Source organism: Oryx dammah, unplaced genomic scaffold, assembly GCF_014754425.2.
Source record: "Oryx dammah isolate SB20612 unplaced genomic scaffold, SCBI_Odam_1.1 HiC_scaffold_15, whole genome shotgun sequence".
Classification (NCBI taxonomy): Eukaryota; Metazoa; Chordata; class Mammalia; order Artiodactyla; family Bovidae; genus Oryx; species Oryx dammah.
Genome location: NW_024070199.1, coordinates 30,081,685 through 30,108,968, shown reverse-complemented (window position 1 = coordinate 30,108,968; position 27,284 = coordinate 30,081,685).

Below are 27,284 nucleotides of genomic sequence, written 5' to 3'. Positions count from 1 at the left end.
CACCTTTGCAAGCTGCTTGAGACATTGGCAGAGAAGGGCAACTATCTAAAAATATTAAACATTTTTAAGTCTGTGAGTGATTAAATACCCAGGGAGAAAATTATCTGAAATATTAGGGAAATATGTATTAAGACAGCGGAGCCCAGAGAACAGAGCAGATGGTTGGAATGGCCCCAAAGCAAAATGGAAAGAACAAGACACTTACCCCAATTAAGGATTTAACAACTGAGACTGACCTCATACATTCAGAGCTATTATTTCAACTGCTTATCTAATCCCAGTTGGGAAGAAGAAAAAGAGCAAATAATCTCCAAAGTAAAGACTTCCATGGACTGATTCCATCCTGGGATTCCATGAATACCTCTGCCTCCCGAGAGGTCTGCTCTGAACGTTGTACCATCCATGGGAGTACCGGTCCTCTGAGACAAGTTTCAGGAAAGATGTAGAATGCCTTTTTCCTGTACCTTCTCATGTAGTATGTCTGTGGTTTGTCTCCAGGTGAATAAAGGTGTGCAGGCACCAGCAATTTTTTTTTTTTTAAAGCCTGATTCTCAGCATAGTCTGGAGAGGAAAGCAGAGAATTCTGACCAGAGAATGAGAGTTCCAGGGCAAGGTGATGTTGCTTCTTGATCTTCGCGTTGAATACACAGGTGTTCAGGTTGTAAAATAGACTCATGGAGCTATACATTTGTGGTAGGAAAACACTTTTCTGAATATATATTTCAATAAAGTACAAAAAAGGAAGAAAAAGAAAGAAAGTCTGGCTGTATTTTGTCAGCCACGTACGTGATGTAGTCTTAAGGCAAAAACGTCTCAGATGAAACCTTTGAATTAGGACTTTTGGTTTCAGACCCAGCATAGGCATTTGAAATGCCTGCAGCTGTATGCCTAGGTTCATTTCCCTCAGCAGTCTGAGGTTTGTGAATAATGTCATCTAAGCCTAGGTCTCTTTCCCCTAAGGTTGTTTTATTTCAGAGGAGGAGAAAGTTGCCTAAAGACTTAGCCATGTTGGGCAGCTTAAAATCACATCCAACCAGCCCTCCTCTTCCTTCTCTGTTCACTCAAGTGACTTATGATTAGAGGAGAGAGTTACCTTCATTAACGTTAATACTAACTTCATAACTTATAGAGGTCAGAGAAAAACATATTTTTATTAAAATACCATATTTTTTTTTCTATAAATAAGAAGCTTTGCATGTCCGGGTGCAGGAAGAAAGTGTGCTGATCAGGCAGGACCAGCTTGAAATATAATCTGTCAAAATAGGCTTTGCAGGTGGTCTGCTCTGGAAAATAATAAAAATAACATTTATCTCTACTCACTAAACTGTACATTTTGAGTGCACAGATTCACACACACAGACACACACACACACACATTTCTATCCCTAAAGCTTTTTGAAAACAGTTGAAAGTTTTATCACCAGGCCAGTTAGGACATGTAGAAGTTAACACATCTTATTCCTCAAACTGCACTTATATAATCAATGATTCTTCTACTATAAAGCAGAGTCAAATGAAGTCTGGCTGCTTTCTACATTGTAGGAGAAAATAAATGAAACTAAGAGATTTAGAAGTTGAGGGAAAAGGGAAAATTAAGTCAAACAAAGGCCACCTTTTCACACATTGCAACTGTGTATATTCAGTTACACATTTGGAATATACTGGAGCAGGAAATGGATCTAAATATTAGCGTGTGTTTGGGCTTTCCAGGTGGCTCAGTGGTAAAGAGTCCACCTCCCAAGCAGGGACATGGGTTTGATTCCTGGGTTGGGAAGATCCCCTGGAGAAAGGAATAGCAACCCTTTGGAGTATTCTTGCCTGGGAAATTCCATGGACAGAGGAGCTTGGGGAACTACAGTCCATGGAGTCGAAAAGAGTCGAACACGACTTAGTGACTAAACCTCACAGCAGAGTGTTAGAGTGGATTTGAGGTGATGCCTGAGTCCATTGGGGCTACCATAGACTAGGTGGCTTAAACAACAAACGTACATTTCTTAGTTCTGGAAGTCTAAGAAGTCTAAGCTCAAGGCTCTGGCAAGATTTGGTGTCAAGTGAGGGCCTGATTCCGTCTTACAGAAGGAAGGCTCTCTTCTCACTGTGTCCTCACGTGGTGGAAGGGGCAAGGAAGCTCAATGGGGTCTCTTTTATGAGAGTACAAATCCCTTTCTTGAGTCCATGTGTAGATGCTCAGTCATTTAGTTTGGGACCCCCTGGACTGTAGCCCACCAGCCTCCTCTCTCCATGGGATTTCCCAGGCAAGAATACTGGAGTAGATTGCTATTTCCTAGTCCAGTGGTTCTTTCTGACATAGGGATCAAACTCACATCTCCTAAATTAGTAGGGAGATTCTTTACCACTATGCCACCTGGGAAGCCTCCCATGCATGAGTGCTCCATCCTTATGAACTAACCACCTCCCAAAGGCCCCACTTCAAAGACCACCAAGTTGGAGCTTAGGTTTCAAGATACAAGTCTGAAAGGGGGGGCTCAAAGGAAGGAGTCTATGGCAGGTGATAAGATAGGAAGAGGACCAGAGACAGCTTTGCTGCCACATAAGGGTGCACATATACTCCACTGGTGTGTGTGTGTGTGTGTGTGTGTGTTCATGCGCTTGCGTGCCACCCAGCTCTGACTTTCACTAAAGAAACAGAACAGGTTCAGCAGCTTCCTCAGAAGTCTGTTAAGGTGCACAAGATGTAATAATGTAAGGTAGAATCTAGCATTCCACCTCGGATGTAAGAACCCAGGACATGGCAGCTATTATAGTCAAGAAACAAAGGGTCATACACTCCCTGAGGTTATAGCCAACAGCCCCTCCAGATGGTGACCCTGTTAAGTGGGCACTAGAGACTCAAACTGTAGCGTTGACTGCCAGGTTCCATTTAGCTTTTCAGAAAGGAGCATAAAAGACTCTGCCCACTCTTTCACCCTCTTCAGCTCCTCTTCACCTGAATAAGCCATGCTCACCAGCTGTCCTCTCTCCAAGTGCATAGAACTTCCTTTCATCAGCCAAATGTTGCCATTCCTTTTTGGATGATCTTTCCCTTCCTAAGCCTCTCTCTTCAAGCAATAACGTTCCATTTATCCAGGCTAAAAATGCAGAGAAGGTTGTTTTATGGTGAAAAGAAATTAAACCTTAAATGCATATTATTAATATTATCCATGTACATGATACACACTAGGCTGAGATGGTCATGGGTTGAATGACATCACCCCCACAAATACATCTATGTCAGGTCCTAACCTCTAATACCTTCAATTCAGTTGCTCAGTCATGTCTGACTCTTTGCAACCCCATGGACTATAGCCCACCAGGCTTCCCTGTCCATCACCACCTCCCAGACCCGGCTCAAACTCATGTCCATTGAGTCCGTAATGCCATCCAACCATCTCATCCTCTGTCGTCCCTTTCCTCCTGCCTTCAATCTTTCCCAGCATCAGAGTCTTTTCAAATGAGTCAGTTCTTCACATCAGGTGGCCAAAGTATTGGAGCTTCAGCTTTAGCATCAGTCCTTCCATTGAATATTCAGGACTGATTTCCTTTAGGATGGACTGATTTGATCTCCTTGCAGTTCAAGCAGTCTAATACCATAGAAGTGACCCTGCTTGGAAACAGGGCCTTTACAGAATGTATCGAGTTCATATGAGGTCATTAGGATGGGTCCTAATCAAATATGACTGGTATCCTTATAAAAAAGGGAAAATTTGGGCACAGATAGATATGCCTACAATGATATTGTAAAGTGAAGATGAAGGCAGAAATCAGACAGATGCGTCACCCAGCAAAGGAATGCCAGTGATTGTTAGCAAACCACGAGAAACTAAGAGAGGGGCACGGAAAAGATTCTCGCGAGAAACAACACAGACTACCCTGGGTCTCAGGCTTCTAGCCTATGGAACGGTGAGACGATACATTTGTAGAGTCGGTTAAGCCACCCTGTTTAGTGTCCTGTGACAGAAATACATATTTAAATATGAAAACTACTATTTCTCATTTAATTTGGGATTTTTTAGGTACTATGTTTTCAAGTAACTTTCTATCTCTTTCCCTTCTCTTTCTGGGACTTCCTCTGTGTCTGGGTCATTACTTCATGATGTTCAAGAGGGCTCTGAGTCTGGTTCTTTTTGCTAGTTTTTCTTTTTGCTACTCAGACTGAATGGTTTTTATTTATGTGTCTTTATATTTGCTCACTCTTGGTTTTTCTGGCTAAAATCGGCTATTGTGCCCCTCTAGTTATTGTTTTTTTTTTTTTTTAAGATTTTAAAAGTTGGTTTAAATTTTATTTTTTCCTCAAAGCTTAAGAGCTTATTCTTGAAAAACTTTTCACTTTTTTATAACTTTTTTTCCTTCTGATATTTTCAAATGTCCAGAATTATTGCCTTTAGAATTAAAAAACAATGTAAGAACACATTTATGTACAATAAATTGTTACTGAAATTTAGGATGAATTTGTTACTAATCTGTAGTGCTAGCTATTCTTAAAGATATTCAATTTTATTATTCCTCAGTAAGAAGAAGCTGATAAAATGTTTTCAAATAGAAGTTTAGCAGAAAAAATATTTGATAAATAGATAGGTTTATGGTTGTTTATTCCAGGATAGGTATTTCAGATTTGTTGAATGTGTTTAAGTGTAGGTTCTTGTTATTGTTATTTTATTTTTTGTAATTTTCAACTCTAGTGGATTCTTTACCACTAGAGCCACCTGGGAAGCTCATGAGACATCACTGACATGCTTTAATTCTTTAATCATTAGAACATGTAATAGTTGACCCAAAGTTTTCATCTGCTAAGTATGAAATCTGCCCCACCTCCTTGGGTATGTTATATGTTGACTGCATTTTTTTCTTGTTTATATAGCATAGTTTTCTGTCTTTCTGAATATCTTCTAATTTTTTTAATTAAAATTTTGAGATCTGAGACAATATATTGAAATAACTTTCAATTCAGAATTCTTCAACTTCAGAGCTTCTAGTTGCTAACTTTTTAGATCGTCATTTTTTTTTACTGCTACTAATTTGTTTAGCACTTTCTTGGGCTAACTGTAGATTTTGTGTTCCCCTTAGTGTTTGTCACTAACTCCTCTGCTAGCTTTTTCTCTTCTTTCATTTCTTGCTTTTATTTTTCTAGCTGGCCTCCTATGAGTCATACGTTGCTCAGTAAAATTTGGTGACTAAATAATCAGTGTTCATAAGATTTACCTAAAGGGAAATATCTTCTGCCTTTTGTCCAAGAGAATCTACATAAAAAGGCACAGCTTCAAACTTCAGACAGAGGTTTGCTTTCATTTAGTCTTAGCTTTCCTCTTGCTCTTGCATAGTCCCTCAAGGTAAGCTGGACATGAGTGACTATCGTTTTCTCTTTCCCCAAGGCTTTCCTGAGTGTAATACAGTCTGGGGCAGACTTTTAGATCCCCAAGAATTTGTCATAGATTTTAAAATGCCCCTATGTTTGTCTGGGAGAAGGCAATGGCACCCCACTCTGGTACTCTTGCCTGAAAAATCCCATGGATGGAGGAGCCTGGTGGGCTGCAGTCCATGGGGACGCTACAGAGTCAGACACAACTGAGTGACTTCACTTTCACTTTTCACTTTCCTGCATTGGAGAAGGAAATGGCAACCCACTCCAGTGTTCTTGACTGGAGAATCCCAGGGACAGGGGAGCCTGGTGGGCTGCTGTCTATGGGGTCGCACAGAGTCGGACACGACTAAAGCGACTTAACAGCAGCATGTTTGTCTGACTTGTCCCAGCCAAATAAATAAAATGACACTTCACAGTCCCACTGCTTTATCAGAGCTTGGCAGTTTATCTTGGGTAGTTTTCAGTTCTTTCGGTGGCTTTGGATATTGGCCAGAGTTCTGAAATGATCCATTTTAGTTGTTTAGCCTTTACTGTCTTATTTCAGAGAGAAAACAGCTTCACCAAATCCCTCATCACTCCAGAAACTGATCTTGGTATCTCTTTTACATCTCCATGGTAAAGAATTCAGTACCTCAATGAGTGGAAGTTCAGTCCACCCTGAAAAACATAAAGGTCAGAAAATAAAAAAGAAAGAAAGCAAAAGTCTTCATGAATTGCACATGTACAAGGAAAATTAACTGACTGAGTAGCTAACCATCATTAGTACCGTGGCTGTCAGTTTCTTGAGGGTGTGAGATTGGGGATGGGAGGGAGGCTCACAAGGGAGGGGATGTATGTACACATAGAGCTGATTCACTTTGTTGTACAGAAGAAACTAATACAACATTGTAAAGCAATTGTACTCTAATAAAAATATTAAATGCAAATCAAAAATGTTTTTAAAGTCGAAGTTCACAAAAAGTGATGTGAAAGGTACACCAAAACCGAACTATCATTTTTTACTTATTCTAGTAATAAAGACTTTTAAGTTAAAATGTCTTTAAAACAAGAATTGAAGATACCTCTCTGGAGCTTTTATAATATAATTGGCTTAATTAGGTTTTAAAAATGTGAAACATTCTACGAGGCCTGAAAGAACCATTATTTCAATCAAGTGTATGCCCGTCAATTTGCATGCATGAATATAAAACATTCTCAGATAATCTGTTCTAAAACAACACTTTAAGCTGCTATGTAAAATTTATATTTAGTACTTTTCCTGAAGAGTTATGCTTTATGTAAGAAGATATAATCTTTCTTAGAAAGTAGTATCTGAAATCCTTTACATAAGAGAGAACTTATAAATGTAGAAAAAAAGTTTTTTTTTCCAGTATGTTGCTTAGAAAAGTATTGCATTGACTTTATAATTTTCCTCTCAAAGCATTAATTTTCTCTGTTTAACAGAACTGATATACCGTATATGACAGATTCTTTGGTTAAATAGTACAATGTACATCAAATACCTCCTAGATATTCATTATTTTTAAAACACTTATTTGGGTTTTAGTTGCGGCATGTGGAGTTTAGTTTCCTGACCAGGGACTGAACCCAGGCTCCCTGCATTGGGAGTGCAGAGTCGTAGTCACTGGATCACCAGGAAAGTCTTCCAGGTATTTATTTTAACACCTGTTGTAATGTATTTTTTACCATTACCCATTGGGTAACTGCATATGTTAGCTCTAACTATCTTTTAAAGAGTTACTATGCCAATGGACTAGGATTTTGCAGCCAAACACAATTAAGTTTGATCAGAGAAAAATCCCGTCATGTTTCAAGCCAAGTAGGGCAAAAGTAACCATTTTGAAACATGCCCAAAGCATACTGGAGGAAAAGACAAATCACTTTACCAAAGACTTACTTGATCTGGTGAAAGTGCAGTTGAACAACAGCTTTTACCCTTCCGATCTCACGAAAGGAGAGGAAAAAAAAAAAACAAACCAACCACCCAAGAAAAGTTCCTGCAGGTCTCAGCCCAGGGAACCAGGCTTAATTAAACAATTGAGATTCAGTCATAAGAGCATAGATCCCCTCCCCTCCCCGACACTTCACCAACACATAAACAGGGCCCCAGAATATAAAATAAAATTATAACTAAGAGAGATGCAAGACATAACTCTATTTAAAGAGGTATTGCTGTTGTTTCAGTTCAGTTCAGTTCAGCTCACTAATTGCTCAGGGGAGGAAGTGACTGTTTTCAATCAGCTTTGTGTTACATTGAAGTTGTCCCTACATCAAGACTTAATGAGGAAGATTTTTTGTTTATGAACAAATTCATCAGAACTAATTAATAGCTTTCAGTTAGATTTCAGTTCAGTCACTCAGTCACATCCAACTCTTGGTAATCCCATGGACTGCAACATGTCAGACTTCCCTATGCATCACCAACTTGAGCTTACTCAGACTCATGTCCGTTGAGTCAGTGATGCCATCCAACCATCTCATCCTCTGTCATCCCCCTCTCCTCCTGCCTTCAATCCTTCCCAGTATCAGGGTCTTTTCCAATGAGTCAATTCTTCACATCATGTGGCCAAAGTATTGGAGTTTCAGCTTCAGCATCAGTCCTTCCAATGAATATTCAGGACTGATTTCGTTTAGGATGGACTGGTTGGATCTCCTTGCAGTCCCTGGGACTCTCAAGAGTCTTCTCCAACACCACAGTTCAAAAGCATCAATTCTTCGGCACTCAGCTTTCTATATAGTCCAACTCTCACATCCATACATAACTACCGGAAAAAGCATAGTTTTGAGTAGATGGACCTTTGTTAGTACTGTCTCTGCTTTTTAATCTGCTGTCTAGGTTGGTCATAGCTTTTCTTCCAAGGAGCAAGTATCTTTTAATTTCATGGCTGCAGTCACCATCTGCAGTGATTTTGGAGCCCAAAAAAGTAAAGTCTGTCACTGTTTCCATTGTTTCCCCATCTATTTGCCATGAAGTGATGGGACCAGTTGCTATGATCTTAGTTTTCTGAATGTTGGATTTTAAGCCAACTTTTTCACTCTCCTCTTTCACTTTCATCAAAAAGCTCTTTATTTCTTTTTTGATTTCTTCCATAAGGGTGGTGTCATCTGTGTATCTGAGGTTATCGATATTTCTCCTGGCAATCTTGATTCCAGCTTGTGCTTCATCCAGCCCAGCATTTCACTTGGTGTTCTCTGCATATAAGTTAAATAAGCAGGGTGACAATATACAGCCTTGATGTACTCCTTTCCCGATTTGGAACCCGTCTTTTGTTCCATGTCCAGTTCTAACTCTTGCTTCTTGACCTGCATACAGATTTCTCAGGAGACAGGTAAGGTGGTCTGGTATTCCCATCTCTTTCAGATTTTCCACAGTCAAAGGTTAAGCAGAAGTAGATGTTTTTTTTCCAGAACACTCTTGCTTTTTCGATGATCCAGTGGATGTTGGCAATTTGATCTCTGGTTCCTCTGCCTTTTCTAAAATCAGCTAGAACATCTGAAAGTTCACAAATCACATACTGTTGAAAGCCTGCCTTGGAGAAATTTGAGCATTACTTTGCTAGCGTGTGAGATGAGTGCAATTGTGTGGTAGTTTGAACATTCTTTGGCATTGCCTTTATTGGGGATTGGAATGAAAACTGACGTTTTACAGTCCTGTGGCCACTGCTGAGTTTTCCAAATTTGCTGGCATATTGAGTACAGCACTTTCACAGCATCATCTTTTACAATTTGAAATAGCTCATTGGAATTCCATCACCTCCACTTTTTTTGTTCATAGTGATCCTTCCTAAGGCCCATGTGACTTGGCATTCTAGAATGTCTGGCTCTAGGTGAGTAATCACACCATCATGATTATCTGGGTCATGAAGATCTTTTCTGTACAGTTCTTCTGTGTATTCTTGCCACCTTTTCTTAATATTTTCTGCTTCTGTTAGGTCCATATCATTTCTGTCCTTTATTTAGCTCATCTTTGCAAGAAATGTTCCCTTGGTATCTTTAATTTTCTTGACGAAATCTCTAGTCTTTCCCATTCTATTATTTTCCTCTATTTCTTTGCACTGATCACTGAGGAAGGCTTTCTTAAATCTCCTTGCTATTCTTTGTAACTCTGCATTCAAATGGGTATATTTCTCCATTTCTCCTTTGCTTTCAGCTTCTCTTCTTTACTCAGCTATTTGTAAAGCCTTCTCAGACAACCATTTTGCCTTTTGGCATTTATTTTCCTTGGGGATGTTTTTGATCACTGCCTCCTGTACAATGCCCCAAATATCAATCCATAACTCTTCAGGCACTTTGTCTATCAGATCTTATCCCTTGAATCTATTTGTCACTTCCACTGGATAATCATAAGGAATTTGAGTTAGGTCATACCTGAATGATCTAATGGTTTTCCCCACTTTCTTCAGTTTCAGTCTGAACTTGGCAATAAGGAGTTCATGATCAGAGCCACAGTCAGCTCCTGGTCTTGCTTTTGCTGACTGTATAGAGCTTCTCCATATTTGGCTGCAAAGAATATAATCATTCTGATTTTGGTGTTGGCCATCTGGTGATGTCCATGCATAGAATCTTCTCTTGTGTTGTTGGAAGAGAGTGTTTGCTATGTCCAGTGCATTCATTTGGCAAAACTCTGTTAGTTTTTGCCCTGCTTCGTTTTGTACTCCAAGACCAAATTTGCCTGTTACTCTAGGTATCTCTTGACTTCCAACTTTTTCATTCCAAGTCCCCTATAATGAAAAGGACATCTTTTTTGACTTGTTAGTTCTAGAAAGTCTTGTAGGTCTTCGTAGACCCATTCAACTTCAGCTTCTTCTGCCTTACTGGTTGAGGCATAGACTTAGATTACTGTGATATTGAATGGTTTGCCTGGGAAATGAACAGAGATCATTCTGTCACTTTTGATATTGCATCCAAGTACTGCATTTTAGACTCTTTTGTTGATTATGAGGGCTACTCCATTTCTTCTAAGAGGTTCTTCTAAGGGATTCTTTCACTTTAGCTATTGTTTAGTTTCTATTAATAAGTCGTGTCTGACTCTTTGCGACACTTTGGACTGTAGCTCACCAAGCTCCTCTCTCCAAGAGAATTCCCAGGCAAGAATACTGGAGAGTGTAGCAAATTCCTTTCCTAGAGGCTCTTCCCAACCCAGGGATTGAACCCATGTCTCTTGCATCTGCTGGACTGGCAGGCATATTCCCTACAACTGTGCCTCCTGGAAGATGTTAAGGAGTTATTGTGTGTTTGCTCAGTCATGTTTGACTGTTTGTGGCCCCATGGACTGTAGCCTGCCAGGTTCCCCTGTCCAGGGAATTCTCCAGGCAAGAATACTGGAGTGGGTTGCCATTTCCTTCTCCAGGGAATCTTCCTTAGCGACAGCCACCAAACCACGGATGCAGGAAGCTCAGAGAGTAACAAGCAGGATAAATAATGAGAAGTGTACACATACGCATATTATATTCAGATTGTAAGAGCCAAACACAGAAAAAAAATTCAAAGATGTCAGGGTAAAGGTATACTTTAGAGGGAGAACTGTTAGTTTTTCTTTGGCCTTCTTGTCAAAGACCATACTAACAAGAAGTATAGAGAGTGAAATATTTAAAATATTTTTAAAAATCCCCACCAACCTAGAAGTCTGCCTCAAGTGAAAATTTTGAAAGATTTTTACTCTACACAGAGTTTTAGTATAGCAGAAACCAACACAAAACTGTAACTAACTACACCCTAATTTTTTAAAAAAAAGCCTTTCCATTCAAATAAAAGCCAAAGAAATTCATTGCTAGTAGATCTACCTTGCAAGAATGATTAAAATAAGTTCTTCAGAGGGAAGGAAAAGGAAACAGGAAAAAAATTTGGATTTGCAGAATGAAAGAGTGAGTGTATTAGAGAAAAATAAAGTTAAAAGAAAATCTTCTGTTTTACTTATTGATATAATAAATGTTGGTTCAAATTAATAATAGCAACATTGTATCAAGTGATCAGAGCATGTAACAGTTGAACTACAGCAATGGAATAAGAGATGAGAAGGAAGAACAGGAATAGTCTCTTATAAGATACTAGAACTATGTATGAAGTGGTACAGTAATCTTAGAAAATGGACTTCAATTAGTAGTTAATATACACGGCAAACTAAGAAAATCTAGATTTAAATTTTAAAAATAGTGCAATTGGTATGCTAAGAGAGGAAAGGAAATGGAGTCATATGAAATGTCCAAATAAAGAAGCTTAAAAAGAGAAAGAACAAGTGCAACACATTGAAACTTGTACAAAATATGGTAGATATTTACCCAACTATACTGATAATCACTTTCAATGTGAATGGTTAAATATACCAATGAAAAGACAAAGATGGTGAGAATGAATAAAAGAAGCAAGACTAACTGTATGCTATTTACTAGACATTTACATTAAATATAAGGAAAAAATAAAAGTAAACATAAGGAAAAAACAATAGTTGTTGCCAATTAGATTAAGTGCAGAGGATTTTTTAGATGGTGAACCGTTCTGTATGATATTGTAATAGTGTACTTGTCGAAACCTATATAATCTGACTTCCCGAAGAGCAAATGGTAATAGAAAATATGACTTTCAGTTAATAATAATGTATCAGTATTGATTCATTAATTGTAATAAAGGTACCAACACAATGAAAGATGTTAATAATTGGAAAATGTGTGTGTGTGTGTGTGTGCGCATGAGTTAATAACTGGAAAATGTGTGTGTGCGTGAGAGAGAGAGAGAGATAGGAGCTCTGTAGTCTATACTCCATTCTTATGTAAATTTAAAATTTTCTAAATATAAAGTCTATTAATTTAAAATTCTATTTCTCATTAAAACTAATCAGTCAACCAAAGAAAGCAAACACACAAAAACTCAGCAAATTTCCATAACCTGATAAATTTTATGTGGAAAAAAAATAGGGCAAACACTATTTATTTATAAAATCACTTAAAGCTCTCTCTGCCTGTCAGTTGAAAAATATACAAGGCTTTTGGCTATTTTTTGGGTGTACCAGAGCCCTAACCAATGCAAAGGCAAAAAAATGAAAAACAAATTAGAACAGTATGTGTGTTGGGAAGGAAGAAACATTTGCTATTATTCAGAGGCAATACGATTGTGGGTGTAAAAAATTTCAAAACATCTAAAGTAAGTTATTAGAAATAAGGAGTAGAGCATGGCTACTGGAATTACAAACTCAGAATATAAAGTCAATATGTAAGGCTTTTAGAAATAATTTTTTAAAACACAGAAAACCACATGAAAAATAAACCTGGCAAAGTTTGAACAGACACCTCACCAATGAGATACATAAATGGCCTATTTGAAAAAGTGGTGAATTATCATAATGCTTTTACCTACCAGAATATCTAACATAGAAAAGAAAAAGTTGGTGATAAAAAATTTGTGTGTGTTCAGTTGTGTCTGACTCTTTTTGACTACATGGACGGTAGCCCACCAGGCTCCGTAGTCCATGGGATTTTCCAGGCAAGAACACTGGAGTGGGTTGCTATTTCCTTACTCCAAAGGATCTTCCCAACCCAGGGATTGATAACAAATTTAGGCAAATATATTTAGCTGTAGGAACTGTCCCACACCACTCGTAGTAGACGCATAAGTTGGAAATTTTAGAAGAATATTCAATGTATATTGAAGCTGCATTTAGATATACCCTGTAATTCTACTCTCAAATATATGCCAAAAGAGAAATGCATACACATATTCACTAAAAATATAAACAAAATTCTTTATAATGATACAGTTCAAAAGGGTCCTAACTGGAAATACTATACACATTTACTAGAGAATGAATGCTGCTAAGTCACTTCAGTCGTGTCCGACTCTGCAACCCCGTGGGCTGCAGCCACTCAGCTTCCTCCGTCCATAGGATTTTCCAGGCAAGAGTACTGGAGTGGGTTGCCATTGCCTTCTCCTAGAGAATGAATAACTTATGATATATTATTAATAGAGAGAGAGAGTGTGTGTGTGTGTGTGCGTGCGTGCGCTCAATTGCTCAGTCTTGTCATATTCTTTGTGAACCCATGGACTGTTGCCCACCAGGCTCCTCTGTCCATGGGATTTCCCAGGCAAGGAAACTGGAGCAAGTTGCTGTTTCCTACTTCAGGGACTCTTCCTGAGCCAGAGATCGAACCCACACCTCTTGCATCTCCTGTATTGGCCGGCGGATTCTTTATCGCTGTACCACCTGGGCAACCCTTAACATAGAGTAACATACAGCAATCAAAACAGTGAAATTTTACTGTACAGAACCACAAAGATGATTCACACAGATGCAAAGCAGAACAAAAATGAAGTCATTGTTTTAACAGTTCAAACCCAGGTGCAATTAATTGGTGGTTACAAAAATCAGGATGGTTCTTACCTTGGGCCAGAACAGAGACGGCAAGTTAAATTTCTAGAGCATTGGTATGTTCTATATTGTCATCTAGAAAGTTTTTATATAAATGTATTCACATCTAGAGAATTCATAGACCTATACACTTAGAATCTGTGCAATTTTCTTTGTAACATGTAGTTTAATAAAAATTTACCTCCAAAACTCAAATCTTTTTGAGTTGTGTGGATTAGAATTAACATCTGTAAAGCATCTCTCATAAGTAAGCACTCCATCAGAGGTGAGTATGATTAATATCTCTGACTCTGGGCAAGATATGTGATATTTATAATCCTCAATTTCTTTATTTGTGAAATGAAACACTCTCCAAACTTATTTCCCTGGGCAGTTCTAATGACTAACGTGGTAAAGCACAAACACCGTCACATTTTATTACCTGTGCTAGAACTAAATAAATGCTGTTTGGGAACGCATGTACACCCGTGGTGGATTCATGTCAATGTATGGCAAAACCAATACAGAATTGTAAAGTAAAATAAAAAATAAATAAATTAAAAAAAAACAAACAAGCAAAACAAAGCCAAGCACAGAATCAAATTGACAAAGAAATTCACAAAGAAAATTTTGAAAAGAGCCATATGTTGGCTCTTTCTGATAAAAGCAGAAAACTTTCTCCTTTTTCAACTGAGAAAAAAAATATTTTATTTTTTGTTTTCTTTGTTTACCTTCCTCCATTTGGGAATAAGAATAGAATTTTTGAGATCTGACTGTTGGAGAAGGCAAAAATTAGACATTCTTTCTTATTGAAGAAGTGAGCAGATCTCTAATAACTTGCTTGTCTTATCACACAGCATCCATTCAATGAGGAAATTATCAATATATGATACCAGATGACCTCTTAGGCCAAGAAAAATGAAATATTTTTCAAAATATCTTATTAATATTGAGTTGAAATTTACTTTTTCTTAATGTATTCATATCTAATCTAGTTCAACCTTTCTCAGCAGCAAGAATAAAAACAAGAACAAAAGGAGAGTCTTACTAAAACTCAGACATCGTTTCATAGATTTGAAAACAGCTGTCCTAGTATCTTAAAGTACCATTTTTTCTGACCTAACATTGATATTATGCACATCTATAATTGAGTCATTAATGTTCTAATTTTCAATCATAAAGCAAACAGTGTTGTTTGGGATATGGAATGAAAGTCCCAGTTCTTATATTCAATGACATCTTATATTCAATAACCCCAGGGGAGAGTCAGATGTCAAAACTGAACCCTATAATATTCTGTGATCCCTGTATATATTTTGAGAGTACTTATAGGAACACAAGGAAAGGACCTCCTAGCTTGGAGGAAATCAGGAAGAATTCATATGGACATCATATGGTGAGTGTCAATGAATGGATTATGTATCCATTTAAAAGTATCACTGTTAAGTAAAATGTATTTTATATCTGTATTCTTATGAGCTACTTACTACCATAAGAAAAATAAGAATTAGATACATTGGTCATATATGTCAAATATTCACCCCAAACATCAAAACTTTCCAGATCATTTCAATTAATATAAAATCCAAAGTTAAACATTTGTCTTCATATGCAAGCACAAAACTATCAAGACCTTAACTTTACAAGTTAACCAAAAACATAATAAGCAACAAAAATTTATAATGACACTAATGTTAGAATACTAAGTTATCCTAAGACAACATGTTGTATCTTAAGTATGAGAATCTAGAGATGCTGGATAAGCTTGGCATTTAAAGAGGTGTTACTCTGTGCTTCCTTGTACAGTTATACCTTAGCAGCCATTTGAAGCCCTAATTAAAAAGTTCATCGCCAAGCTACATCATTCCTAATCAATTACACATTCATAAAAAGTTCAAAGTTTTATTCCCAGGTCTGCTCCCAACCAAGTTAATCTGGCAGGACAAGGTATGAAATTAATATCTAATGGTGTGTAAAAAGTTGGAATAGAACACTTTTGAGTGTGTTTGTTTTATTATAGTTTTAAAAATAGTTTGGATATAAAAGCAAAACAAAAGTTTAATCAAATGCTTGCCAAAACACAAAACATAAAACTCATTTGAAAATTACTGTACTAAATCATTAAACTCTTGGAACATATAACTGTCATAATGATAAAAACCTCTGTCAATCAGCAACATTTTTCATACAAGCTATTCATACAATAAATGGTAATGATTTATAAGTGATCATTTAAATAATACAGGAGCTTGGAAGTTATATGCAATTCATGGGGGAAAATTAAGACATTTCTTCCCCAACATTTCTTTCTGCATCTGAGTCTTAGAAAGAAGCAGAACCTAACCCTTCTAAAGATCTGCATACCTTGATTTAAATAATTCTGAGTCTTCTTTATGTAACAAAGAGATAGGAACACTAGTTTACCTCTCCCTTCATAAATATATGTCTGATAAATAAAAACAAGTCTGATAAATACAACTGAGATGATCCAACAGGTAAGAAAGACAGTCAATAAATAGCAGTGTACCTTCAGAAAAGAGACTCTGGCCTGAGATTTGCCTCATTTACTGGCATAGAGAGATGGAATGGAGGGTTACCCCAGACAGAGTTAAGAATGGGCCCCAAACAGGAAGCCTTCTGGTTCTAAGACCCTGGCATGATGGCTGTGACTTGAGTAAAACGATTGTGCCTGTGTGTGCTAAGTTGCTTCAGCCATGTCTGACAAGATCTTTGTGACCCGATGAACTGTAGCCCGCCAGCCTCCTCTGTCCATGGAATTCTCCAGGCGAGAATACTGGAGTGCGTTGCCACGCCCTCCTCCAGGAGATCTTGCCACCTCAGGGACTGAACCTGGGTCTTTTATGTCTCCTGCCCTGGCAGGCGGGTTCTTTACTGCCAGTGCCACCTGGGAAGCCCAAAAGTGACTGCGTACATGTTATCAAAAAGCCATAAAGCTGGCCTCGTTTCCTCAGAGAACTTCCATTGACCGGTTGTTTTCATCCTAAGAGATGAATGGAAGTAAAACAGGGTCAGAAGGCTGGTATCTTAGTGATGAGAGATGAGATGGAGAGGAAAGCATTAAGAGTCAGTAGCCCCACCAGGATCTTATATCTGTTGGACTGCAGAGTTTTTGGTACAGCTATTCCCACTGTCAGGCACTAGAAAACTCTTCCAGGACAGGGAAGCCTGGCGTGGTGCAGTCCATGGGGCTGCAAGCAGTTGGACACGACTGAGCAACTGAACTGCAGAAAATGATTCCCACTGTCACGAGCTCGACAACTCTCACCTGCAGCTGCTCATGGGCTGACTTCTGGGTCCCTGGAGGATAGTAATATGTGAGTGATGACAAGCACACAGTCAAGGATACATTGAACATCTTTGAGGATTTTAAGGTATATTTAGAGAGGGGACCTATATTGTAAGATTGACATCACTGCTCATTAAGAGGGAGTGGAGATTCTAAAATGTTTCAATTTGTTAAAGGGAAAGTAAACTTACTTTACACTCACATCTCTTTAGGCCCAAATTTGCTCACATACTGACTACAGCTATGGAAGTGACAAAGAATATTTAAATTCAGCTCTTTTAACAAAAGTGATTTTTTTTTCCTGTATGATATTACAATATATTATGGTTAAAACTGTCACCTTAAGCAAGGCATAGTGACTTCCAAACATATGCAGAGATGTGTCCACAGAAAACTTCCTATGTGGCCTTCTCTTTTAAAAAATAATTTTAGTTATTTATTTTGGTTGCACTGGGTTTCATTGCTGCAGGAGGGCTTTCTCTAGTTGCAGGTGGTGGGGGCTACTCTCTAGTTGGGGTCCATGGGCTTATCACTGTGGTGACTTCTCTTGTTTCAGAGCACGGGCTCCGGGAGGCAGGGGATTCAACATCTGCATTCCTGGGCTCCATAGTTGTGGCACACAGGCTTAGCTGCTCTGAGGCATGTGGGATCTTCCTGGATCAGGGATTGAACCAGTGTCTCTGGCATTGGTAGGCAGATTCTTTACCACTGAGCCATGAGATGCTCCCAGCGCTACCTTCTGACATTAGCAATGAATAAAGAAGAAAAACGAAACAAAAAACCCTATTGGCTTGTTTTTCTCAGCTTACATTGTGTTGATTTTACATTTTTTAAAGTTTATCAACCATGAGAAAAACAATTAAAAGTTCCTTAAAATACCACAAAAAGTAGAAGCCTGTATTTAATCTGCTGGCTTCAAAAGTTTCTTGGAAAGCTTAATTAAATAGCAATTCATCTGTGCATTCTGTTCAGTCTTCTAAAGCTTGATAATGCTGTAGTCTTAATTAAAGAAAAAAAATGGAGTTTTTAGTTTTTATTCTGTTAGATCAAGAGGAAATAGCACTCTGCACCTCTGTCAACATTAGTCGAGTTGTTCCCTTACAGGTTGATTTTATTCAGCTAAACATCCATCAGGCCAGAAAATCATTAGAGTACATGTGCTATTTACTCATGGTTTTTGCTTCAATGTTAAATATGAAGGTGAACATCTTTTGATGGTATATCAAGACCATAGGCAGTTTAATTCTCAATCTGTTGAAATCGAGCTGTCTAGTTAACCATCAGACTCAAGAGTAGATGAGCTATTCTGCTTCAGACCCCTGCCCTTTAAATTTGAGGTACTCTTTATGGCAGCCCATTTCCATTTCTCGATCATTGTTTTTTCAAAAGTCTTGGTCTAGGCTAATGTTTGCATCTCTACTCTAAAACTGAACTGTCATGAGTCTATGAGGGTGTGTGCTAAGTTGCTTCAGTTGTGTTTGATTCTTTGTGACCCCGATGGACTATAGCCCTCCAGGCTTCTCTGTCCCTGGGATTCTCCAAGCAAGAATACTGGAGGTAAGTGTTGCCATGCCCTCCTCCAGGGGATCTTCCCATGCCAGTGATTGGACTTGAGAGTCTCTTAGGTCTCCTGCATTGGCAGGTGGCTTCTTTACCACTAACGCCACTTTGTCTGAGTAGGATTGCATTGTCGATTCATCAATAAGAAGTGTGTCCTTTTGACCCTGTTCTCATTAAGAGAATTCATGTACTTTTCTTGAAGCTAGACAATACGTTGACTTATAGATCCACAGAGCTCCAGAGCTGTAAGGAATCTCAAGAGATTGTCCTATACAGTCTTCAAGGACATAAAATTCTAAAAAGACCCTCTAGGCTACAATTCAGAACCAGTCTCACCTTTGAAGAGCTTAATTTGCAAAATAGTCAGTTCTATCCAGGATATGCATTGTTTTGAAAAAGAACAGATTGGGATTTGCAGTGAAACTAAATGCACAATGCCTATTGTGATACAATCACACTCAGCATTCTGTTTTTGCTTTGTGGTCTCTGCATGAAAAGGAAGATAAAGAGATACCCACATCCCTTTCCGCTTTAATCAAGGAGAGTTTCTTAGGTAGATGCCGTCATCTAGTTTGTGAAGTTTGGTTTTGTGTTTTTGTTTTTGGTTGTATGGAGTAAGATTCTGAATCAATTTTTTTTCTGGGGAATCCACGACTTCGTCTTTATCCAAAGTAAAGTTTGAATCTTAGTTTCAAGAGAAGGAAGGTGTTAAGTAGAACTTATTGAAAGCCTAATAATTTCCTGGTACTTCCCTAGCTAATTATTTCATAATAACTTTATGAGGTAGGATTGTTGTGCCCAAGTCGCGAAATCTCCCAATGACCACCGGGGAGCCGGTATCCGATGCAAAAGCAAGAGAGTTTTTATTACCAAGCTCGAGCTGGGGCTCCCACCGGCACCGACCGAAGCAGCGGCTATAGGGAGGGAGCTCGAGTTTTGGGTTACACTGCTTATATAGGGAATATTCAGGTGAAAGGGAACAAAAAGGGGTGTTCAGGCTGAAGGACTTCTGATTGGTTACCCTCTTCTATAGGGTCGTGTGCGGATCTCTGATTGTTTTTTTTTCACTTACACGGTGAATCATTATTTCACAAAGGTAAATCATCACTTTCAAGGTAAATCACAAATGTAAATCATTACTTCCAAGGTAAATCACAAATCCTCTAACTTAAAGTCAGGTGGTTTATCCTAAGGGCTGATTGGCTCATGCATAGCAGGGCAAGTTTAGGCAATATCCAATGTCTAAGTCTGTTTGTCCGGTACCTTTGCAAAAATGGAATTCTTTTACAAGATGGAGTAGCTCAGGCTCTACAGGATCTGTTACCTAATTTTGCCAGAGAGGAAACTTGTTAAAAAATAGCATGTCCCAAATTACAGTGTGATCCAAACCTGGGATAATTTAAAATGCATTCCACTGTCAGTTTCTTCATGCCCCCATTGGCTTTAGAGAAGAACAAATTCCCTGTGAAATGCACTCTTGCAACCAATCTTGTGTCAGAGAAGCCTAATGTAACATTCTCCAGGAGGCAGCCTCTCTCTTTAATTTATTTTTGAATTGGAAGAAAATTGCTTTACAATGTTATGTTGGTTTCTGCTGTACAAAAACACAATCAGTCATAATTATAACCACCTCCCTTCACTCTTACTCCTCCCTCCCCTGTAAATCATCCCACCTCTCGAAGTCATCACAGAGCACCAAACTGAGCTTCTTGTGTTCCATAGCAGTTTCCCACTAGCTATTTCAAGCATGATCATGTGTATGTGACAATGCTACTTTCTCAATTTGTTCCTCCCTCTCCTTCCCCTGCTGTGTCCACAAGTTGTGGGGAAAAACTTGGTTTGATTTCGCATTTAAAAACACTTCTCCCCTTCTAGGAATAAGAAATCATTTAAAGGCCTGTTTAATTCTAATTAATTTAATGTCAAATGAATTAATGTCTATGGGAGGAAAGTTGTTAATTATACCCTAATAATAGGAATAACTCTCTCAACCCTGGATGCTATCTGCAGCTAGCCCTGTTTTTTTTTTTTTTTTTCTTTTTTTTCCTAATCCCTCTTAGCTCACATCAGTATTTAGCTAAGGACTTTTTATTTGGATTGGGGAAGATAGACCTTAGGCATTATTACTCTGGAAATCCAATATCTATTTTTTCAATCTCAGGCCCTTTATGGTATGGAGTGTCTGAACTCTGCTGTCTAGATTAAGGTTTATTCAATCATTCTTAATTTAATGTGCATTTTATGCACTTATTCCAGTTATTTGACTACGCCAGACACCAACTGTGGTGGTCTTGCTTTGGTTGCTAAGTCGTGTCTGACTCTGGCAACCCCGTGGACTGTAGCCCATCTCTGTCCACAGGATTTTCCCGGCAAGAATACTGGAATGGGTTGCCATTTCCTTCTCCTATACCCTCATTTATTCCGTTCTAAGTTTAGAAAAACAATTCAACACTCAAGCCAAATCTAAACACATACTGGAAAATGTAGAGTTCTTGCTGTTGTTCAGTTGCAGATTCATGTCTGATTCTTTGTGATTCCATGGGCTGCAGCATGAAAGGCTCCTCTGTCCTTCACTATCTCCCAGAGTTTGTTGATTCATGTCCACTGAGTCAGTGATGCTATTTGACCACCTCATCCTCTGCCATCCCCTTCTCCTTTTTGCCTTCAATCTTTCCCAGCATCTGAATCTTTTCCAATGAGTCAGCTCTTTGCATCAGATGACCATAGCTTTGGAACTTCAGCTTCAGCATCAGTCCTTCCAATGAATATTCACGGTTGATTTCCTTTACGATTGAGTGGCTTGATCTCCTTGCTGTCCAAGGGACTCGTAAAAGTCTTCTCCAGCACCAAAATTTGAAAGCATCAATTCTTTGGTGCTCAGCCTTCTTTATAGTCCAGCTCTCACATCTGTACATGACTACCGAAAAACCATAGTTTTGACTATAAGGACCTTTGTTGGCAAAGTGATGTCTCTGCTTTTAATATGCTGTCTAGGTTTGTCATACTCTTTCTTCCAAGGAGGAAGCAAGGAAAATGTAGAGATGTAAGATGAAATCCTGTGGGAGCACAGGGAACAGACATCCATCCTGAGGGAGGTAGAGGATAGAGGTTAGGGAAAGAGTACTTTTCTCTTAATGATGGAGACTCATTAGGGAGTAATGGATGAGTGGCAATAATTCCAGACAAAGGGAAAGTAACAACAAAGACAAGCAACAGCATGATGTGTCTGGAACTACAGGCTTTTTTCATGTAAATGCAAATCAAAGATCAGCTAGAGATGAGGTTAGAAAGAAATGCATAGATAGTCAACCACTAATAGCTGCAACAGACACTATTATTTGTTTTCCCAGCAACCACCCCAGTCTTTGTGCAGACATTCGTCCTCCCATTGTCTGAGGGAGGAGAACCCTGGTTCTACCCCTATGCAGATGGCGAAACATCATTAGTCCAAGACAGTTACGTTTCATTTTAACTCACAAAACAGCCTCTGTTCTGAAGATAAATTGTTTAGTCACCCTAACTCCGATTCTTTTGGAAAATGCTTTCCTTTTTCTTACAAAAATGTTCAAGAAGAAAGAGTTCCTCTTTGTCTTTGAGCAACAATGTATACTGTGTATTGTCTGGAGTTGCTGTAACCATCTTATCAACCTGTCAAGGATGACTTGTGGAAAGGCAGAAGGAATCAGGACTCACAAACAGATCATAGAGCCACTGAATAAATCAGCTTTAGAATCATCCTCTGTTCAGTCTTCTTGTCATGTGAGATAATACATTTCATATTGTTCATCTCAATTAGGTTGGGTTTGTTGTCTTTGATTATGAAAGTCTATTAACTAGTGTAGAGATTTGAATTCCTGATTTAAAGTCACAGAGTTGGACACGACTTATCGGCTGAACGGCAACAGCAGTACATAGAAGGTGGGGATTCCCAGGTAGTGCAGTGGTAAGGAATCTGCCTGCCAATGCAAGGGGAAATGGTTTCAATCCCTGAGTTGGGAAGGCCCCTGGAGGAGGAAATGGCAACCCACTCCAGTATTCTAGCCTGGAAAAATCCCAGGGACAGAGGAGCCTGGTGGGTTACAGTCCATGTGGTCACCAAGAGTTGGATCTGCACGCACACACACACACACACACACACAAGATTCAATTAATACATAGAAATGTTACATACATAGAAGTTCTAGAAGTAATCTTTGTTTAAGCACTTATTTGTTCTGTGTGAATAAACCTAAAATCCAAAGAGTGAAGAGAATGACCCAATGTCTTAAATCTGGTTAGCTGAAGAGTTAACAATAGTACCTGGTCTCTTGATAAGAGTTTCAAGATGATTTTCTGCTGTGCTTGTGCTGTAAAGGAGATCTGGGCTCAGATATTCTACAGAGTGGCTCTTTGTCCCATGAATTCCCATTATAGCACCTGAGTTCAGTTTCTAAAAGAAAAAAGAACTGCACATGAGACTGTAAGTTAAATGATTTACAAATATTGTTTAACTTAATGATTTAATTATTAGCCACCAGTGATCTTCATTCTGATGGAAAAACTTAGATTCATAGTTGTTCAGGCAATTTGCTCAAAGCCACAAAGCTAGTGATGGAATAGATGGCAGTTATGGATCTCTGGAACAAAAGCATGGCTAGAGCAAACAGCAAGAAAACAGAAAGAGCTGGGAGATTTTTAAGAATTCTGAATGATTTCCTCCTTTAAAATTAATTAATTTTGATTGGAGGATTATTTCTTTACAGTATTGTGGTTATTGCCATACATAGACAGGAATCACCCACACTTGCACATGTGTCTCCCCACCCTGAAGCCCCCTCCTACCTCCCTCCCCACCCCATCCCTCTGGGTTGTCCCAGTGCACCAGCTTTGACTGCCCTGCTTCGTGCATCGAACTTGCACTGGTCATCTACTTTACATATGGTAATGTACATGTTTCAATGCCATTCTCTCAAATTGTCCCACCTTCACCTTCTCCCACATAGTCCAAAAGTCTGTTCTTTACATCTGTGTCTCTTTTGCTGCCTTGCATATAGGATAGTCGTTACCATCTTTCTAAATTCCATATATATGCATTAATATAAACTTCCAAATGCAACTTGAGTTCTTATGAAACTTGTTGCTGACTCTTCTAAGTGCTGCTGGTGAAAAATTTTCTGAAGAAACTGATACAGTTTTGTACCTTTTGAAATGTATACAGCACTCTCATTTGTTGAGATTGTCATCAATAGGAAAACTTTTTGTTGAGGAAGCAGCTTTATCCCCAGGGACACTAGAAGACTTCTCATAGTTTAATCAATCTCATTAAAGATAAGGGCAAAATGTTTCATGAAGACTTGGAAATATGCTTGTCATATTTGACATGTTTGACAAATGTTTGTCATCATTTGTGGGAAACTATATAAAAATGAAGTCAATAAATGAGAAGACAAAGCCAAGAGATGTAAAGTCATTCCCAATGACTTTCGCTTTTTCATTTTTTTTTAACATCTATATCCAGTTATTCCTTAGTTTTATTTACCCTTATACGTTTAGTTGCCTGAATGGTTTCTTCTCCTACTTAAATCAATTTGCATTGGTTTAGTTCCCTTGTAATTAAAAGTGACCTAGTATATTTACCATTATAATAACTTCATGATCATTTATTTTGTTTTCAGTGCCTGAATCTTTCTGTCTCATTGTAGAACTCATGTTCAAATTATTCAGGAGTTATTCTAGGATAGACTGGGAATTTATCTTCCAGAATTGAGCTGCACTTCTGCTAGGTCCCTCAAAGGTAACTATTCGACATGAGTCAATTGCTGATCCTATCCAATAGCTGTGGGCATTGCAGCATGGTTATATGATACTATAATTGACCATTTGTACATTTAAAAAGTGTCCATTCTTGCTTTGCTTTATAGGGGATGTGTCAGGACTTCCCTGGGGGTCCAATGGTTAAGACTCTGTGCTCCCAATGGAGAGGGCATGGGTTCAATCCCTGGTCAGGGAAATAAGATCCCACATGCTGCATGGGACAGCCTAAAAAATAAACACAAAACCAAAACAAACAAAAAAAGGTGACCTGTGGGCCTTGTATATACTCAGATCCATAGATCCAACTTTGAACTTCTAAAGAGTGTTATGCTCAGTCTTTTCAAGGCATGGTAATTAAGAGCAGACTAAACTGTCTTACAACTTGACCTTGTTTGGTACAATAGGAGAGATTCCAAAAAGTTTCATGTAAATTGAATTCTATTTTAAATATGCTGGAGAGATTTTTTCTTTTTTTATTGACTTATGTCCTACTGTGACTCCTTTAAAAAGGGAATAATTAGTTTCTAAATTTAGCCTTTATAAACCCAGATTTTTAAACATTGAGACTGCCTAACGTAAGGTCCTCTGCGGAAGGGGACAGTCTTTTCAATTGTTTTCTTCATAACTTTGAAAGTTGCTGAATGTCCTTTTTCATATCTATGCCAGCTTACTCCCTTTTCCTATGCTGTGAGCAATCAGATTTTTGCCCACACCATAAAAATGATCTCACTTTTTACAGCATGGAAAGATTAGAACTGCAGCCTCACAGTGTTTGTTGATTAAGAACATGTATGAAGACTTCCCCAACTACAACTCTTTTCCAAACCACAAATTAGCATGAATGTTGCAACCCCTCCAAAATATTTTTATACTACAGTTGCACCTTCATTGGCTTTGAAAAATAGCAGTTCATTTATGTGGAAAACATTTTTTTTTTTTTAAAGCATTGATATCTGTTCTCACATATCTTGGAAACATTCTTTAGCTCCCAGGCATTTGTTCACCCAAGGTTTGGAGGTCCTAAACACTGGAGAGAATCTGATCATGTTGTCCTCATTTTTAAGATAATACCCAACATGAGTTCAGCCTAGAAGTCCCTTTACAACTTGGTGCAACCCTCACGTTTTGTCATTCATTTCACATTATATGTGGTGCACTTATATGTATTGGTTTCTTTGCCATCTTTAGGAATTGATGGCTTTACTTCCCCCTTAAGCAGTTAATTGCTCATTTTCCTGTGCTGAATAGCACATTTTGGGCATTTCTATGGCTCTGGGCATGTGCGCTACAATGAGCTGTATCTGTGTTTTAGGTACACTAGAAGGAGCCTGGAAGGCTGCTGTTCGTGGGGTCGCTGAGGGTCGGACACAACTGAGTGACTTCACTTTCAGTTTTCACTTTTCATTTTCATGCATTGGAGAAGGAAATGGCAACTCACTCCAGGCAACCCAGGGTTCTTGCCTGGAGAATCCCAGGGATGGAGGAGCCTGGTGGGCTGCTGTCTATGGGGTCGCACAGAGTCGGACACAACTAAAGTGACTTAGCAGCAGCAGCAGCAGTGTTACCTGGGGTGGGTTCAAGTCACTCTCTAGCACAGTGGGTCTCAAACTAGAGCTCCCTTAGAGCTGGGATAAGCAAAGACTTATTTTTCTTTAATTAATTAATTTTTGACTGGTCTGGGTCTTCGTTGCTGCACGCGGGTTTTCTCAAGTTGCAGACAGTGGGGGCCCCTCTTTGCTGCAGTGTCCAGGCTTCTCATTGCAGTGGCTTCTTCTGTGGGAGAGCAAAGGCTCTAGGGCGCAGGGGCTCAGTAGCTGCCATGCACAGGTTCTGATGCCCTGCTGCATGTGAGATCTTCCCAGACCGGGCAGCAAATCCATATTCCCTACATTGGCAGGTGGATTCTTCACCACTAGACCACCAGGGAAGTCCAAGCAGAGAGTTTCTAAAGGGCACAGGAGAATGACTAGTGTTTAGGGAATCGAGTTTCACTTTCTCAGCCTTCTATGTTATCTTTCCTAGAACTGATTTTCCTCTGAACTCAATTATAGTTATGCTGTTTCTTTATCACAATCTCTTTTGTTGTTACTCTTCTTACTCACACTTAACAAAGAATGACAAAACTTTCAGCCCATTTTACTACTAAAGATTACCCTGAGCTAAGCAAAGTACAATTTGGAATGGTATGTTCATTATGAGATAAATTGACCCCCCTAAAAAGAACTTTGTGTATCTAATATTTACTTACCAAATTTTGAAATAGATTAATTCTACTTGAGTAATTTCAATGTAACTTGATTCAGAAGAAAGTTTTGACAGCTAGATGTGCATACAAATGTATTTAAAGCTAAGAGTTTTGATATAGTGATAAATAGGAGATTTTCACATATTAAACTTAATTAAGGGTAAAATTCTTTGGGGAAGATGATTGAAAACACTTTTAGAAAAAAAGATATGAAATTTGATTGTTAAAGAAGGGTTTGTTTTTGTATTTTCATAAATGGAAGATCATGGGTATCAAATCACTACTGTATTAAATTTCATCAGACATAAGAATGTTTTAATTTAAAGCAGCTATATTTAAAATACAGAAATCATATCCTTTGCAACTATTTACAAATCATGATGCAGAATATTATATCTCAGTTAAAACATATGTGCGTGTTCATATCTCTTCTCCAAATTTTCTAGTAGATAAAAAGACCTCTGTGCTTAGAATGAGTCTTGTTCAGTCACCAAGTTGTGTCTGACTTTTTGGGACCCCATGGACTGAAGCAAGCCAGGCTAGAATAGGTCCTGGCATGTTGCAAAATGTGCACAAATTGTTTCAGGGTTTAATTAGGGATCTTGTTACAAGGCACATTCTTAACCACTGACCACCAGTGGAGCCTCAGAGTTTGTTTTTATCAAATCATAGAGGGAGCAGT